The sequence below is a fragment of the Diabrotica undecimpunctata genome, chromosome 2 (genome assembly GCF_040954645.1).
Source record: "Diabrotica undecimpunctata isolate CICGRU chromosome 2, icDiaUnde3, whole genome shotgun sequence".
Lineage (NCBI taxonomy): Eukaryota > Metazoa > Arthropoda > Insecta > Coleoptera > Chrysomelidae > Diabrotica > Diabrotica undecimpunctata.
This window is the reverse complement of record NC_092804.1, coordinates 70245928-70266474: the sequence shown is the minus strand read 5'-3', so window position 1 is coordinate 70266474 and position 20547 is coordinate 70245928. Positions and strand designations below refer to the sequence as shown.

The following is a 20547-nucleotide window of genomic DNA, read 5'->3' as shown; positions in this document are numbered from 1 at the left end:
TTTCTAATTAAGTATAATAATAGTGTTATTATTATTCACCTGCATAAACAATAACTATTACAATAAATTCAATAAAAACGAACGATTTGGTTTCAGCAAATATTTTACAAGAGACCATAATATATAAAAAACTTAATATTTTTTATAATAGTAGAAAATATTTAAATATCTCACTTATTTTTAAATACGGCAACACTGGTTGATCAGCACTGACGGCGATAAACTAAACTTCGTTCTCTTACTCATTTTGACCAGTTTAATGTTAGCTGTCTACTGGGAAACGTGTTAAAGTAGTGATCGAGTATTCATCGTTCAGAAAATAGCAAATACGAGGAATTACAAAAACTCAACCAAGTGAAACATATTAAGTGACTCTTTTTTAAAAATTTACTATTACACATTTTTTGTCGTGTTAACCATATCGAGAGTGCAACGAAGTAACACGTGACGATTTTTTCACCGATTTTGACTGGTTTTATAAGATTGTTTACGTTCTTTTGGAACGTTAGTGTATGAAGTGGGTTTTGGAAAAACCGGAAATATTACCAGGTCAGTTAATGATATTGTTATAGACTAATTTTTCATCATACCGACATGGCAGACAATTTAGGTTATAATCGATTTTCACCATTATTTTAGAAACCGACAAAATATGTTATTGTCATTAATGACTACTTATTGCAATATTTCATCCTTCCTAGGGGGTTATAAATCTCTTATCAATAAATATAAATCAATTAATTGTTATTTTATCTCTGCTATTTTCTATAACTATTGATTTCTGCATTGTAGTTAGATTTTAATGGTGAAGAAGTTCAGGTACCTATAATTTGTTTTCTTGCAGTAGGTATAATATTGTCCTGCTAACTTATTAACAACGAATATAGACTCTTAATCTCCTAATACTGATTCCCTGTAGGAAGGTTTTGGTACTTATTAGGAATTAGGTAGTTATGTTCTTCCACTTGGTTGGAGCATACCTACATAGTTTTTTTTGTAAAAAGTATCAATTTACAAAAAATAAGTTTCTATTCCATGATGCTTTTTGCTCATATTATGACAAATCTGCTACAATAAAGAATCTTTTATTGAATAAAAACAATAACAGAGTTGTTACAAAGTAGCAGCAAATAAATATTAAAAAAGAGGTTATTTGTTCTCTCCACTACTGTTCATAAACTGGACAATGAACCTTACAATAAATGCATACATTGTAATATATTCGACAAGCTAGAGCATATGAGAGTTGGCTGATAATATATGCTTATCACCTCAAGTTGGAAACCTACAGAACAATACTTCCAGATGAAACAATATAACAAAAACGACCGGACTATTAAAAATAAAAATGAAAATAGAAATACACTTAGACGAAACACAAATGGAAGTTGAAGAGTTGTTTCTTCCACCTGGGAATCTTGATAAATACAATTGCAGCAAAGAGAGCGATTTACATGATGGTAGGTCTGGTTCAAAACTTTTTTAACTCATAATTGAAGGTCTGGTCTTCAAATAATATCAGTAAGAGGCCAAAACTGGCACATCACTGTGAAATCAGTTTTATAGGATGGAGCGCAAATATGAAAATATCACAACAATGGTTTCTCGTATTACAATATTTTATAATTAAATATTCAAGTTTTATACGCAAAATATTCCGCCAGTTAATAAATGAGGTTAACTGATAAAAAAATAGAAATTATAATTATTAAACGTATTGGTAATGCATTACGAAAACTAATAACAACTATCAGTCCCAATACTAGTGTGTAAGGTCCCGGTCAGCAAAACTAGCATAGGCGCCCTCCGGTTTTTTTAAAATTTAATTATATTTATTTAATCTTTCGGCAATCCTACAAAATTTAATTTAACTACATAAAAATAATAACTTTAAAATCTCAATATTACGCTTGTGCAGTAATGTAAAACCGCAATGAAATAAAAGTACAGTGTACTTACCAAATATAATTATTATATTAACCGAATGCAACAATAAATATATACATAGCTAACTATATACATATATTTAACTGCACAGTAAGCTGACAAATTATTTTGTATTATTAAACACATAAAATACTTGATTGACAAAACTCCTGATAAATAAAATTTTATGTAAAATGTTTATTTTACTATAAATCATTAATTTATGCTCCCAACTGCTGAAAGAATAACCTTTAAACATATTCAAAGAAATTTAAAGAAAATAACAAAGCATTTTAAATGTGTGCAGTTTATATTTTGAAATATAATAAATATATTTACCAATAAATTATATTACTAAACGGTAGGAATTCTATGCATTTTACGTGTGTGGGATGCAAAAATAACACAGATTAGCGTATTATTATTAGAGCATTATTATCTTGTATAACACAACCAAAAAAAAAGCTCATTTTGGCGCCCCTCGAACAGAGGCGTCCGCCTGCATTGCATCCCTTGCAGGCCCGTTATCGCCGGCCCTAACAACTATTATTGCTAGTACTCCATTACGAACTGGACACTGGACTCAACAGGTGGTGCAGGACTCCATCAAATAGGCAGTTTGTAAAACAAACAAGTCGAAGAAAAGTGCATTCATTTTATTTTCAAAATAAGATAGGTAAGTAACTACTTTGGAAACGATTTTGGCACACATTAATAGTGACGAAACTTTGCCAAACAATAACGAGACAAATTGTGGAACATTTTGTACGAATTATTTGGGGGGAGCACGATAGAAAATCTATGCTTATAGAGAAAGAAGAAATAATTTGTTGTTGCAACGAAGAGTTCATGGTAACAGAGATTTTGGCTTAGACGAATATACTGGCTAAAGAACTTAATAACCTGGTTTGCAATATCCACCACAGGATAATTCAGTGCAGCAATATATAAAATTATCTTTGCTAGAATGATTACCAAGATTCGGTACGGGATTGGCACTGAAAAAAAGATACCTATATGAGAGTTTATTTCTTCATTTAGTATTTCTCGTAATAGCCCAGGATATGACGGTTTTCTGCTTAGAATTCTTTTTATATGCATGGATTTGGTTGAAATTTTGACAGTTGGTAGAAAATATCTCTAATATTAAAATATATCTTTCGCCAATATGTGCTTTTCCTCTGGCGGTGGTTACCAACCCAACTTGGGGTGGAAAAAGTTTATAAAAACTTTGTAGTCCCTAGAATACTGAATTTTAAGACAAAAATGTGATTTTTTCGACCATTCGATATTTTTGAAGTTATTCGTGACTGAAAGTTCACAATAAGAAAACTCCAAAAATGGAAATTTTATTGGAAAAACTGTTTGGATATGAAGCTTATACAAAAGAGGTATTTTTTTTTATTACTACCGTAAACTTAATATTAACAAAGTTATGGCTGTTCGAAATTAGACAACTATTCATCGAATACAAAAATCCAAATATATGATGTTGAATAAGCGGAAAACGATAAGTTTTTTTTATGGAAAACTTCTTCTTTTTCTTCACTGGTTTTACATCTCGGGGTGAGTCTTCGCTGCATCCACTATCGCCCTATTATATTATATTATATTCCACTATCATGGAAAACTAGTAACTTAAGAATCCTAAATAATTAAAAAAAACCTTTAAACCACTAGTAAAAGTGATTTGCATGAAAATTTAGGTAAGTTATAACTAAAATAAAGTCCGCTTATATTTTTTGTGGCGCAGAAAGTAACAAACTCACCCCCGCCAAAACCACCCTGGTTGAAACTAGTCGTTGTTTATTTACGATTTACTTCAATTATATACAGAGCTTATATTCTAAAAGTTTAACTGCTTCAGAAGGTTTAGATTTGAAAAAATCCGAGCTGAAAATGAAAACACTATTTTCGGAATTTCTAAAAAAATTGCCTTTTTCTCAAAAGAACTCAACAACTAAAAAGATACAGAAAAAATGCTAGAATACGAATAAACAGTATTACTAGTATTATTTATTTAAGATTTTGATTTTTTGTATTTCTATATACTAAAAATTAAAAGAAAATTGTATTCGCATGCCTTTAGCATCATCTTCGAGCGTTTTTAGCGCAATCCTTTTTAAAACGAAGGACAGGAAAAAAATTTAATATACACCAATTTGTAGTTTATTTTAAAAGCTAGGATTTTAAAAACTCCGCGTTAGCGTCGGCCCACTCCGAACAATGGCACTACCGTGGAGTACTTACGTACGAACGACATTGTGTTTCATATTTTATAATTTACTCCATGGTAGTGCCCATGGTACAATGAATACACATGTGTATTCATTGTACCATGTTGTGTATTCATTGCATTCATGGGTAGTGCCATTGTCCGGTTGGGTCGACGCTGACGCGGCGGTGCTAACGCGACGAAATTAGCGATCATAGCGAGTCCTTAGATTGAAATATTAGTTGGTTCAATGCTGCTGTTTCGAAAATGAGATTGTAAATAATTTTTTTTAATGTTTTTATTTATTTTAAAAGTTCTAAAAAACGATAAAAGCATTTCAGTTTTTATTTCATAGTTAAAAAGCTTATTTTCACCCTTAACTCTCAGCAAAATTTACCATTAACGCTCAAAATATGCACCGTATGTAATGTACCCGTATGTATTGTTGATGAGAGACCATGAACAAAAACACCAAGGTTAAACTGCTGACAAATCAAACTCAGACGTTTATTGCAAATGCAGAAATAACAAAGAACCACTCTATAATAGGATGTATAATCTAATATAAGCATTGTTTATGTTTGTGCTGTGAATAGGATCTTCTTGGCATTTGAAAAACGAATAGAAATTGACAGCGTAGGTGTGGAGTTAACAAAAAATATCGATGCGCTAATCTTCTACATTTATGGATATCTCAAGGATTTTCTTAATGATAGTTTATAAGTAAAAATTTACTATGATTTTAATGAGTTTCCTGATATGGCAAATATTCTGAAAGAACGTTATTTTTAAATTAAAATAATTTATTATTACTAGGTGCAACTAAGTATAATGATATATTATTATGATTAAATTCACCTCGTAATCAGTAAAACCTGGCCACTAGTCGTAAGAATGTATATCATTATTAGTTATTTCATACAATATCAAGTACTTAAATGAGAATAAAAAAAATTAAAGGTTAATTTATACCCAGTCTTCTTTTTTTAATATTATTAGATTAGCTATAATATATGCTGCAGCAGTTACATATTTCGATCTGACGTGTGTACCAATTAAACGTACATTTCTCACCGCATTTGTAAGTATTCACAGAAGAATCAAACAAAACGAAAAACAAGATCAGACGATCATGACATTATTTTTTAACATATCTACTTTTAACTTAGGCCACATAAGTAAAGCAGGTAAAATAACAAATCGAGAGAAAACCAGCGCAGTTCATTGTTCTGTGGTAAACTCCATTTGTCAATTTGACAGAATATACGATATTAACATTAGTGATTAAATATACGATATTAAAGTGATTTTTCAGAAGTCTGTTTTTCTCGAGGAGGTTAGTTGAAAGCATCGCTGGACAGACAATTCCTTCAAATTACTTGTGATTTGCTGATCGACAGGCTGAATGTGGAAGAACATTATGTAGTGAAGTCGAAATCAGGCAAGACATGATCCTTCACGAATAAATGATGGTGGATGGTGTATTATCAATTAATAGACGAGCCTTCAAAAGGTAGATTGCCATCTTAATAAATACATTTTTTTTTTAATTTTTACATTTGGTCCACACATTAAATAATTCAGTAAAATATAACCTCATTGCCGAGCCTTGATATTTGATCTCCACATGTCAAGGCAGCTTGTATGTTTTTTTTAAATGCCATAGCCCACTATCCTCACTGAAATTTCCGCACAACAAAAGTCCTTGTTTTTCTTTCGGTTCCTAGGGCATTTGGCATTTCCAGGCCAGTTTAATCGCAATTGCAAAGTTTTTAAAGAATAAAACGCACACTTTCTATAAACTCTCCATAGTTCATTCATTCATTCAAAATTATAAAAAGTCATATTATAAAGAGCAAAATCTGTTCAATTCAAAGAGGACGCATTCCGAATTGAACTTATGTGAACCGAGTTAACAATTTATTGCTGATCTGAATTTTACATTCTAGATAACTCTTGTTTAATAACAAAGAAAGGACTACTAGGTTATTTTGATTCTTGCCAAGAGGAAATTCTTGGCGGTTATCAAAATTGATTCAGACCTAGACGATCAACAGTAGATCAGATTTTCGTATAATTAAGGCAGATCCTTGAAAAAACCAGAGAATTTGATATCGACATCTTTCGTATTTTGTAGATTTCAAAGCAGCATATGAGAGCGTTTAGATAGATATCTTTTTGAAGAAAGATAAAGCAACACATCGGAATTCCCCTCAAACTGATAAGAATGGCCAGGCCATAAAGGAATATAAAACTAAGCTTATGACATCAGAGACAGGCCACAAAGTTCGAAACATGGGTGTACATACAGGGTGTTTCAAAAAGGTATGTTATAAATTAAATCACGCATTCCGGGGACTAAAATAAATTGATTGAATCCAACTTACCTTAGTACAAAAGTGTACACAAAAAAAGTTACAGCCCTTTGAAGTTACAAAATAAAAATTGTTTTTTTGTATTATCTCCTAAACTACTTGACATTTTGTAATCAAAATGGACACGTTACTTTCTTGTTCTGAAAGCATTTTTCATAAAAAAGAAACAACAAAATCTAAGTGCACAGAAAAATTTTAAGGGGGGTGTGCAGCCCTAAACCCCCCAAACTTTTGAGTACGTTCAAATCAAATGAATTTTGTGGCATCATTAGTTTACCACATTATTTTTAATAATTTTTTGCCTCATCACTTTTTTCAAAAAACAGCTTTTATTGAGTTACGGCCCTTTTCATTAACCTTTAAAAAATTACGTGCAACTACATAAATGGCTTAAATGAATTAACAAGTACAAAAAAGTATAATATAACCTCTATAAATATGATATTATAATAAATGTTCAAAATGACTCCCATTTTCTTCAATACACATTTGGTATCGTTTTAATAAGGAAAACCGAATGCGCTGAAAAATCATATTTTTCTGACGAAATTGATTTGCAGCTTCAATTATTCTACCCCTCAATCGTTGTTCGTCCTCTATTGTTACAGAATACACTTTCTGTTTCATAAATCCCCAAAAGCAAAAGTCCATGGGGTTAAGACCTGGACTTCTGGGTGGCCAAGAAATAGGTGCGTCACGACCCCTTCCAATCCACCGATCAGGATACTGCCTGCAAAGGTATTCCCGGACTTCATTACTGTAATTCGGTGGATGCGCCATCTTGTAGAAACCACATATTTTGCCTTATTGCAATATTCACTTCAAATACTCTTGTAAATCGTTTGCCAAGAACTGCAAATAATTATCACCATTTAAATTGTTGGGAAGAAATACTGGGCCTATTAGATTGTTATCCACAATTCCTGACCAAACATTAACTTTAAAAGTCCTTTGGTGATGAGTCGTTTTTTGGCGTGATGATTTTCGTCGCCTCGTCGGCCCAAATGTGCTCGTTATGATGGTTTGTTATTCCATTTGTACTGAAGGTAACCTCGTCGGTAAACAAAATATTTCTAATAAAAATAACATTTCGAGTGTTTTCCATTAACAACCAATCGCAAAATCCAATCTTCTTAGGATAATCTTCAACCAATAACTCTTGAACCGTTGTTAAGTGATAAGGTTTAAGCAGCTGATCCTTCAAACGCCTCCAAACCCTTACGTGAGGAACATTTAGTTGAGCAGCTATTACCCTTGTACTGGTTCCAGGGACTTCTTCAATGTTTTCTAAAATGTCTTCATCAGTTGCATCCATTATTGGACGACCACTATTGTCAGCAACTTGCGGTTGGAATGTACCCGTTTCCCGTAAACGACGATCAATGGTCAGAAATAATCATCTATCGGGTGTATTTCGATTGGGGTATAACGCCTTGCGGCTGCTGCACTATTTCCTTGACATTAACCTACGATATTCTCGATAGTTTATTGAAATCATAATTTAATCTGATCCAACTTACCCAAAGTTAAATGCATATCTGCAATGTGTAGGCCATTGTAATATCAAAATTTTTAATATTAATCTTATTCACACAATAAATGATAGGTTCAAATTATTGACTATTATTGATGGAACTGTTTGTAATTATTGTATCCGTAGAAACTAATTGTAATTTTATGTCCAACTAGGAAAAAACTAGTTTTTCGAAAAAGTGATAAGAGGCAAAAAAGTTTTAAAAATAATGTGTTAAACTGATGATGCCACAAAATTCATTTGATTTGAACGTACTCAAAAGTTTGGGGGGATTTAGGGCTGCACACCCCCTTTTTTTTCTGTGTGCTTAGATTTTGTTGTTTCTTTTGTATGAAAAATGCTTTCAGAACAAGAAAGTAACGTGTCCATTTTTATTACAAAATGTCAAGTAGTTTAGGAGATAATGCAAAAAAACAATTTTTATTTTCTAACTTCAAAGGGCTGTAACTTTTTTTGTGTACACTTTTGCACTAAGTTAAGTTGGATTCAATCAATTTATTTTTGTCCCCGGAATGCGTGATTTAATTTATGACACCTTTTTGAAACACCCTGTAATTTTGACGTTATTCAACAATTTTCTTATCTGGAAAGGTTGGTACACATCAAAAATATATAATATCGGAAGAGATAAACTATAGAATAACGCTCGTAAATAGAAGCTACTACAGACTAATCAAATATTTTGAAAGCCACTGCCTAACAAGGAAGAAAAAGATCATGATAATATCATATATATTATAATAGAACCTTAGTACTTCCAGTTATATTATTAAAGAAATTTAAATTTTTGGGTTATTCCCCTTTGCTTTTGGATGGATTATAGTTCCCCTTAGAACATAATTTTTTGTTATGGTAAAATGTAAATATCCCGCATTCCTAGAAGTATAGTCTTTTTGGTAGGTCATAAACAAATTCTTAACAATAAGGATTTTGCAAGAGTCGGTTTAAGTTTATTGAGGATTATAAAACTGGTATCTTTATTCTTCCTACATTTAAATTAGCAACCTTTTCCGATTAACACTAAAGTCAAAATGAGGATTAACTACAATTTATAAATCCTGTTCAAATATTCAGCGACGCGACGTTATTAAGGATAATCAAAATGTTAACAGAGATATATATTATTAATTAAAAAGGAATCTATACAGAGTGTCCGTAAACTATGGAATAAATTCGATACTTCCTAAACGAAAACCCTTTTTAAAAAAAACTGAAATTCGTCGATTTTCAATTTTAATGTTCTACATTCTACAATAAAATTTGATTATACAGGATGATATACATTAAGGTTATAGCGTCATCATCATTTTTTTAATGTAACACTCTGTATGTTGTGACATTTTTAGATCGATAAAAATGAGCTGATTCCAAAATGGTATGTATAATACTTGAGGTCTAAGAATGACAAAGATATGCGCTTTGAAAATAAATTTTATTGATTTCTAATTATTAATATAAGAATTTGAAAGTAATCTAGTAAGTGATAGTAGTCGAGTAAGTGTATATATACATGACCTTATCTTAAATGTTCGAACTGTACCGTTGGTTGTATTTGACAGTAACCCAAACGTTGTACAAATTATTGTTGACCAGTGTTTATGGTTTGGTGAGAAATATTGTTTATTTCTGTTCGAATTATTTTTTTTAATTTTCCAAAATTTGCTGGTTTCATTTTATAAACCACATTCCTCAGATGGGCCTACCTACATAAAATAATCCAAAGTCTGGCGAACTTCGCTGACTATTCAGTATGTCCTCGTCTTCCAATCCACCTGTTCGATAAAGTTTCGTCTAGGTACCTTCGATATACAGAATAATGCGGATGATGCATACACTTTCATCAAAACCTCCAGGATTAATAATTCTACTGGGAAATAAATTAATTAAAGTAGGTACAAGATACCCCCTTAAAAACTGAAGTTATGTGACCCGTTTCAATTACCTTCTAAAAAGTAGGGTCCGATGAGTATATTTCTTACAGTGTCATCCCATACGTTTACCTTTTGCCATCGAGTTAGAATCTATGGAGAGGGCATCACGTGACTAAAAACGACCTCACTTCGGCCATATTGTTATGATCGTTTTGACAGATCGTGTATGATTGTTTACGTTTGTTGTTTTTTGAATATTTTTAGTTTTATAATACTTTTATAAAAACTGTAATAATATATTGTGATAGAGCATAATAATGGTTTCTTGTTCTCTACGTAGTTGCAGTAGCAGAAGCAATGTTAATAAAAAATCTTCAGGAATAAAGTTCCACAGGTTAGTATACAAATATGAAAACAAGTAATGGCCCGTACTTCAGAAAATAAATTAATAGTATTCATAAAAAATCTTATAAGTAAGGTAAATCGTGCTATTCTTGAGAATACTCAAATATCTTCATCCTAAGTTGTAAAACGAACGTATTTCTTTTATTTCATACCGTAGATATATTCATTTTACCCTTTAAAATATTATTTATATTATTATCTCTTTCAGATACAACTTGTTATTTGACTGTATTAATTTATTTTTATGTATAATATGTCGTGTTTTTAGTGTTTACCGCGGGATAAATAAATCATAGTTTATTAAAAATGTATTGCACTTTTTAGATTATGATTAAATCTTTTAAATAACTAGTCATATTTGTATAGTAGTTGTAATATTATTGAGTCAGGCCCTGATCTCACTGCCATATTGGTATGATCGTTAGCCACACCTACTGACGCCGTTTTTAATACACACGTTAATATGCTCATAGCTTCTCCATAGATTCTAACTCGATGCCTTTTGCTGGTATTGTGTATGATGCTCACGCATCCAGTTGGCTTGTTCTTTTGCCTAGTATCTAGAAATCTGATAGTTGACCTTGCCATTTAATGTGAAAGTAGCCTCAACAGAAAAAATAATGTTTTGCTTCGCAAAATTGCACGTAAAGGAATGCCATTTTTCAAGTTCTATTAATTTGTGTACCGTTGTTTTGCCTCCATTGGGATCACGGCTAACCCTACGAACAGAAGTGTGCGCATCTTCTTCAAAAGTAAATAGAACATCTAATGATGTATCATAATTTACAGAGGGTCGACCTAATTTGTGTGCATTTTCAACCGTACCAGTTTCTCGAAATTTCTTTTCAATCTTACTTACTGTTAACTACGTTATGGGTCTTTCTGGATATTTATCATTAAATAAATTACACACTACCGTCTAAGTTCCCGATTTGTCTCTATACCCAATCATCATGAGTATTGCAATTCTTTGCTTTACACTTCAATAAAATTCATTTCTACTTCAAATTAACCTAGATAGCAATAATATAGAACATTCTCGAATTAATACAACAATATTATTGTATTACTTTATTGTTATTGAACGTCAATAAAATAATGACATTTCGCTACAAACAGAGGCTACTTTTTGGCAATTTATAAGAAATAATGTATTTTCTAATCGCATATATTTCAAATTCTATCCCCTAGACTCCAACCTTTTTGGAATCAGTTCGTTTTTATTGATCTAAAAATGTCACAAGATACAGGGTGTTATATTTACAAACAATCCGATAGCATCATCACTTTAATGTGTATCACTCTGTATAATTAAATTTGGTAAAAAAATAGAGGCTACTTTTTGGCAATTTTATTTTAGATTTTTTTCAACTATATGCCAACTAAACGGTAACACAGAAAGCCAATGATGTCAAAACGCGCGTTGACGCGCGCTGTCAACAGTCGAACGCCAGTGCAGCGTTCAACGAGCGCTTTATTAAAAGTCGCGTTAGCATGTGTATGGCCTGAATAAAATGTATGTAGTAAAAAATGTGCGTTATCAAAACGCGCGTTAAGTGCTTGTCATGTGAATCTGCCCTAAATGCTAACTTAAGTATTTTATTACTTCGAGTAACATACGCCATAATAAACGTTTTTATTTTCATGTCACTAGTAAAGTAAAAGTCTGCGCACTATGAAAGCTATTTGCATTAGCATCAAACTAGACAATTTTTACTTTAGATAAAACCACCTTGCTATAACACGTAAAACTCATTAATTCATATTTGCCACGCCACGTTGTCGAACAAAATTCACTATATGACCCCATGAATGAGTTTTTACATTTTATAGGAACTGATAAAATGACTTAATGTGAATGTGAATGAATTATAAATATAAAATTAGAGAAGAGACATAAAATTGTACTTTTAGCATTTGTTAATATCAAATTTGTTAATTTTTTTTATTAAATTCTTAAATATTTCTATTATAGTATAATATATAAATTCTAAATATTTCTTTATTAAATTCTTTGTGAGGCATTTATCTAAATATTAATTAATTATACAAAACAAATAACAATTTTCAATTCATGTTTAAATTTTTTGTGGCTTATATCTATGTTGCGGATTACCTTCAGATAGTTCACGTTTTGTTAAATATTTCATTGTTACTTATCTTGGAGTTGTTTTACTTTATTTATATATAACCTTGAACGCTTTATTTACCAAGGTAGGAAAGAACAATGTTTGGACAATGTATCTATGAAGTTGTATCTTACGAGGTACGTTTACTAAGTTTGAGATTATACTATTCCTTTATACTTAATTAATGAGGATTGGCAACCCATAAGCAAAGCCTTTTAAGATAAATCAAAAATATATATTTTTTCTTAATCCTGTAATTAATTTATTAATTGTGGATTATTAATTCATTGTGAAATTAATTATTATAAAAAGTATTCAAAATTAAATAAAACATAATTGGTTTTATGATCTACTATGGTTTGATTCTTACGGGTCCTCTAGCCGATGTCTAAAGACAAACAAATATTTATCTTCAAGCTGCATTTTAACCTCCTATGTGTAGACTCAAGAAAGTGGCAAGTCTGAACCAGTTTAAGTGTGCTTATCACAGGCATGCTGTAAATGCCCGAGTTCGAGAGTCACATTTCAGTATTAAAATTGATCGTACCGAGCAATGAGTTGTGAATAAATAATTGATCTTAAAAAGATATGTCCTCAACGCAAAATTATCAACAAGATTTTGTATACATTTGGGGAATCTGCAGTGTCATATTATGACGTAGCGTAAAGGTGGTGTCGTGAGTTTAAATGTGATAGACAGTCGTGTACAGACCAACATGGTGGACTGCCCCCGAACGCTATTATTCAAGAAGAGGTTAGAAAGGTTCATTATATCGTTATACTAGATCGATGTGCAACTATTAGATAAATAATGGGAAGACTCTGGTCACATATATAATCTAGTGTATGATATACGAGTACTTCCTAATTGTGTCATCGAATGCCATAGCCTAGAATAACAGAGACACATAGAAGCGACATAGCGGTCCAAAAGCGTGTACCATTTTTGTATACGCATGCCCGATTCTGGTTGTATTACTGTCAAAAACACGTGCTTATTCTTTAATTCTGGTTGTTTTCGATAGTCCGTAGGCGTCTATGGTAAATACTCGACACAACAAGTGCATTTGACCATTTATATAATTTATTTATAGTTAAAAGGTTATAGTTATAGTTTATAGTTAAATATATAAGTTTATAGTTATAGTTTATAGTTAAAAGTTTAATTTATATTTAAAATGTCTGGATATATTTGTGCGATTCGCGGATGTTCATCTGTGACAGGAAAAGGAATAAGTTTATTTAGATTTCCTAAGAATAATAACAGGTAATTACTATTGCTTTGTAATTATTATTAGTTATTACTAATTACATAATAGTATTGGTTTGACTTTCGAACAGTAAGCCGACGCCGACGTGTCTGTCCGAGCTATAAAAAAATTAACTTTGGTCTGCCAAGGGATACCTAGTTCAAAATGAAAACATTAAATTTGGTGTCAGGGCTATTTCTTTTATTGAAAGACGTAAGTCTCCGAAGGCTCAGGTCAAAAAATCAACAGATGGTGGCCAAATGTCGGCGCGCTCGAAGACAACAATACGAATATAGTATTTTTAAGAAATAAAAATATATAGAGGGTTTTATACACGAGAATATTTGATTTAAGAGCGTAGGCGCAAAATTTGGGGCAAATGTTTTTTAAATGTATTCATTTTTTTCGAATCCTGAAAAAACTAATAAGTATTTTTGAAAAATTTAAACGCAGAATGAAAGACCACATTATTACTGAGGGCCAAAAGTCCCCGAAAAATTTAGTGTGATTTTTAATTTGAAATATCTCATTCAAAAAAACTTTTTGTTTATTCTAAGGGACTTTCGGCCCTCGGTAATAATGTAATCTTTCATTCTGTGTTTAAATTTTACAAAAATATTTGTTAGTTTTCTCAGGATTCCAAAAAAATGTTAAAAAGCATTGGCCCGAAATTTTGCGTCTACGCTCTTAAACGAAACAAAGAAATTACTAAAATGCTCAAACTAAAAATTGTTGGAAACATAATTAGACCGATAATTGGGAAAATCTTAAAATTCCAACAGAACAAGACTTCAAAATTGCAAAAACATCGTTGCAAATAAACAAACTTACATTAAATTATGAAAAAACTAAATAGGTACTCATCTACTTTTTGCTATATACAAAAGTTGTCTGCCAATTTTTAATTCGTTAAATATAAATAAAAAAGATCAAATATATGGATCGAAATACATAAAATATTTAGGAGTTTTAAATGGGAATTACAAATAAAAAATATTAAAACTTTATTTGTTGTATATCTCAATATTTAGTGACACTTTTGTGACTTCATCAGGAGAAAACTGAAAATTTATTAAGATTAGATATTGACAAAAGTTAAATATTTCATTACTTACAATATACTTAGAATATACTAATACCATAGAATAACAGTGCTAATACTCTTATAATTGTAAGTAATAAAGTATTATTTATAAATACAGAAAAAGTTCTTTGTTTAAAATTTGTTCTGTTAAAAATTTGTAGTGCCAAAGTGTGGATAGAAGCTTGCAGACGAGAAGATTTGTTATTCAAAATGGATTCACTTTATAATAATTATAGGATTTGTGAACTGCATTTTGAAGATAATGTTATTGTAAAAGGAAATAGAAGAAAAACATTGGCGCATGACGCAGTACCTTCAATATTTTCATATAATACGACAAACACAATTGACCACGGTGAAAATATCGAAGAACCACCAAAGAAGATTATCGTTTTAGGTTTGTGTACATTTAAGTTAAAAAATCATATTTTTCGAAAGCAATATTTTATGCTGATATATTTTCACGCTGAGGTTTTTTTAGAGAATGTTATTGTTTCGGGATCGACCCCACAATTAAAAGAAACAGACAAATTAATTTCAAATTCTGAATGTTTACCTGCTGTTGTTCAAGGTAGGTATATAATTTGACCTAATTGGAGTGGAAGTTAGATTGAGTTCAACTTAGTTACAAGAGGTTGTAATACCAGACAATAATTTATTGTTTAATCTTGATAGTAAAAATCATTACAATATTTTACAATTACTTTTTGGTAATAACCTCTCAACTGTAATGGATTTAATAATGCGTATATTTCACAAACGATAAAAAATAAACGGTCGTTAAATTAATGTATGTTTTAGGACCAAGTACGAGTAACTACTTATTGTCACCTACAGCTGCCACACAGACAGAGGGTAATTTAAGCAACAGATCACCGCGAAAACAAAAACTAGGATTAAAAATAAGACGTTTGCGAAGAAATTGTAAGAAGCTGTTTGTGAAACAAAAGCAAAATACCCCTCTTCGAGATTTTATTAAAATGTGTGACAAATTTTTGGATAAACCTTTAGCAGAAATTGTAAAATCACATGTAGCTCAAAAAGGAAAAAAACCCAATTCTTTTTAAATGCAATCATTTTTTTTCGAATCCTGAGAAAACTAACAAATATTTTTGAAAAATTTAAATACAGAATGAAAGATTACATTATTACCGAGGGCCGAAAGTCCCTTAGAATAAACAAAAAGTTTTTTTGCATGAGATATTTCAAATTAAAAATCACACTAAATTTTCTCTTTTTTTTTCACCCCTGTAACTTATTAAAATAAACATTATAGAAGTTTTCAGGGACTTTCGGCCCTCAGTAATAATGTAGTCTTTCACTCTGCGTTTAAATTTTTCAAAAATACTTATTAGTTTTTTCAGGATTCGGAAAAAATGAATGCATTTAAAAAACATTGGCCCGAAATTTTGCGCCTACGCTCTTAAGAATTTATATTGTGTGATATGCCCACTGACTATTAATTTTCTGGTTGTTAGCTGTCATTGGCGGCTTGGCCACGTAACTTCAAAGGACTGTCGCTTCTCTGTGTTGGGTTGTTCTCTGGCCATAGTCTGTGGACTAGTACGCATTTCGATGCGCATCGCCCCGCCTCGAATTTTCCCATTGGCTCTTGACCTGGAAATCCCTATTTATCGCTCGAACAGAGCATATAAATATTGGCGATTTTCAGGTCATCTAGGTCACGGGCTCTCCGAGAGCTTAGTGCTCTCTGCTTCCTGCATTTATTTACCATACTCTGTGGCTGAGAATTGTTTCAACTTAACTTGGTGTTTTATTTCGACGGAGAAATTGTCATGTAAGAAATATCTTGCCTTTTTCAAGGCAAGACACCGAAGATAAATATTTTCCAAGTCCATAACCCGAAAATGGACTTAATTAGGGGAGCTCTCGACAGTATATTCGAAGCCCTCTACAGAGCACCCGGAGACAACAGAAGGTGGTTAGACCCTTAATTGTTCACCCGAGGTGACAATTGAACATGAAGAAATTGGCTACAAGATGGGTACCACAAATATAAACAAGCAAACACTAAAAGACATTTGCAGTCGTCTGTTAACGCAACATAGATAGGACAAATAAGTAATTTTGTAAATTTAAAAGCTGGCGATAATTACAAGTGTTTATTATGCCAATTTAATTCTAAAAATATCTGACTCCATAAATGTAAGAAAATTGCGTAAAGATGTTCTCTTGCATCAGGATAATGCAATAGCTGCAATCGAGCAGTCAACCAAGCTTTGATTTAGTTGAGTATCCCCCATATTCTACAGATTTGGCACCCAGCGATTAAAGACCTTCCAAAGTTTGAAGAACACTTGCGTGATAAACTATTTTCTTCAGATAATCATGTTATATGTGCGGTAAATCAATAGTTGCCTATTTTTATTTAATATCAGAGGTTGGAGCAACGGTATCATGGGAAAAGAGGGAAGCCATTGTATTCACAAATATTAATCAGAATTTTCAATTTTTTAACAACGAACAACTCCAATAGCCGAGTACTTATATCGCAGTCTATTACGAATATTTCTGTATAAAATATGTTATGGTTTCGTATTCGAATTTCAAATACGTTCATATGGAAGCAAATATTAAATATTCCAAATATTATATAGCTCTTAATTAAAATCATTAATACTTCGGGATAAATGACATATATAGCATTGTATTATTCGAAGTTGTTCAGACAAACTTATTTTCAAAAAGACATAACAAATGTATAAAGCTAATTCAGAACAGAATAAAAAGCTTTTTATTAATATGTAATATATTTATTTAACAATAATTAGAATTTACATTCTATAGGTTATTTTTCTCTCACTTAAGACTGTTTATTTTGGTTCCACTATTGTCCCAATGAGGTTTTTCCAACGAGTAAAACTTTTTTAGCGTGACGTTTCACTCTTTACTGCAACAATGTGTAGATAAGGAGTGGACCCCTGAACACCGATATACTTTTATATCGGAATTATTATTGTTGTGTAAAGCAATATTTAATAATAGGCAACATCCCTGTATACGATTTTAGTAGGCCATCGTGCCATTCCTTCTCATATACTTCATTATATACTTGACTGGTATCTAAGAACACTACCGGACGATAGCTTCTCATTTTCGTCATTCTTTCCTGATATGACTGCTTTCTTTTTTTGTGAGGCAGATCATGGAGCCTATGATTTATGCGTTTTTTGTTTGTCGTCTTTTCTTTATAGTGTACAATACCATTTTAACTGGTTTTTTTTTCTGTTACAAATTCTATTGGTAGATTGTGTTCTTTTTTACGGTGTTCACTCTTGAATAACTTACTTTGTTTCTTATCGTAGTTTCAGCATGATTTATTTAAGAGCATATATAATGTAATAAACTATATGCTAAAGCTTTTATTTATAATAAATATTGTGGCTATAAGCACACAAAACAAAAATCGAACGAAATCAGACTATATAGAGACTAGAAACTTCTCTGGGAGTGCGTAAGAACGCATAAGGAGTACTCAAACTAGCCTGGTGTAGGATGAGTTGTTTTCATTAGATGTTAGGAATACGAGTAATGGCGCCATGCAAGATATGTTGAGTTATAAATAATTCATACAATTAAAAACAAAACACATATTGTTAAACAAAATTCTTAGCGAAGGTTGCCGATGACCTCTGGAAAGTCTTCCCTATTTTGGACTTTCCTTATTAAACTTTGAAAGTCTAATCCTGTCCAATCTTTGATGTTGCGCAGCCAAGTCATTTGTCGTCTACCCGGGCCGCGTCTGCCTTCTATTTTCCCTTCTATAATAAGCTGAAGGAAGTTATACCTGTCGTGTCTAAATATGTGTCCAAGATAAGATGTTTTACGCTTCTTGACAATTTCTGTGAGTTCACGTTCTCTATTCATACGCCTTAAAACTTCTTCATTTCTAACGCGGTCGGTCCATGGAATTTTCAGCATACGACGAAATACCCACATCTCAAAGCTCTCTAAACGTCGTAACGAGCTGACTGTTAACGACCAAGCTTCCACGCCGTGTAATAGTACACTATATACATAACACTTTATCATGCGATATCGTTAGGGACAAATCAAGATTACGGGTAGTGAGTAACTGTCGCATCTTTAAGAAGGTGTTTCTTGCCTGTTCTATTCTACATTTAACCTCTTGTTCTTGGTCTAAGGTTTCATGTATCCAACAGCCTAGATACTTAAACTTTTTCACTTGTTCAACTAGATTGTTGTTGACTAGCATGTTTATAACTGGTCTGTGTTTTTTTGAAATTACCCTTGTTTTGGTTTTTTTTACATTCACCTTAAGGCCGTATAGTTTTCCTTCTCGCACTACTCTGGTTAACAGAATTTGTAGTTCTTCTTCACTGCCAGTAATCAGTACTGTATCATCGGCATACCTGATATTGCTTACGATTTTTCCATTGGCTTTTATTCCTTCTTGTGCTTCATCTAGAGCATGTGCAAAGATGTCCTCTGAGTACAACTTGAATAATAATGGTGATAGTATACAACCTTGTCTAACTTAAAACAAAATTAATACGAATTTTAATTACTTACTGATAAATGAAAAGTACTTTTATACAAGAGAAAAAAAATAAAGGTTTAGCTAAATTTTAAGTTCCTAGATCTTTACAAAATTAATGAAATTATCAAACAATTTTGTTACATAATTAAGGCGTTAATCCTTTTAATATGTAAGAATAACTTGGAAATTGGAAGAAGTATCAAAGGACATGTAGTAATTTCTAAAAAAAGAAACATTTTGTGTTTAAAAAATTTTACAGCTAACTGCAAGTTCGCAATGGCATATTTATACTCTCCTAACCACTTTGGTAGCCCAGTAGGTAGAGCGATAATCTCCAAGCGAATAATTTAGCGGAAAGAGTTCAAATCCGGCAGGGGATGGTAATTTTGCCATCCTTGTTGAATCAGTAGTCACCAGAGGTTCCGCGGTCGTTTCGATATAATAACCGACTACTTCTAAAGATAACGTTTATAAATATTCCTTAATATTCTTATTGACTTTTCGGTAGTTCTATAACAAAATCTATTTTCTATGGTAAAGTTAAAAAAGAAATAATGAAAGTTAAAACAGAACGTGCATCAAAGATGTTTTGTATTCCCTCGTAGAGGCTTACGTTTATACACCTGGACTTATTGACTACAACAGACATGACACACGTTATCTGATATAGTTGTAGTATATCGGTTTGCTCTATTTATTATGTTTATTAGCCTTGTCCGGCATCGTAAGATGTGTAGAAACGATTATATTATAATATTACCTAATTCAAGATTAATTAAATAAAGGAAATACTTAGATAACGTAATTAACAAATTGATAATTAATTTGTTCTGCTGTGTAAAAAGATTTGGACCTCACCCAATTAGATATTACTAAACTGTTTTTGCAGAAGTGCTTTCGGCATTTTTTATGATCTAATTGCCATGAGTTTAATGTAGCATGAAATTATTATTCATATGATATTTTCTTATTAATGTTTAATCATTTTTTATCTGAACACATGTACTTATAGTAATTGGCTTGATTGACAAAGACTGATATGCCATAAGATATTATTAAACTTACTTTCTGATGAACAAATAAACGAATAACGTTTGTATAAATTGGAAGCAAAATTTCACTGTCTGTCTATTATTCACATGTTGGTAGTGCAACGTAACTTGTCCGGAAGGGATATTGGGGATTAAAAGAGAAAAGAGAATTCCAGGTGTAACTATGTTCACCTTGCAAACCGGC

At 31.7% G+C, this 20547-nt stretch overlaps 1 protein-coding gene across 1 annotated transcript in view; it reads left to right on the top strand.

Moving 5' to 3' along the window:
- The first annotated feature begins 251 nt into the window (after nucleotides 1–251).
- MICAL-like (protein) overlaps nucleotides 252–20547 on the top strand; it is a 286832-nt gene continuing 266536 nt past the window's right edge. The window contains exon 1 of the mRNA XM_072523085.1: nucleotides 252–549. The gene's annotated coding sequence lies outside the window, so the exon portion shown is untranslated. The remainder of the gene's footprint in view (nucleotides 550–20547) is intronic.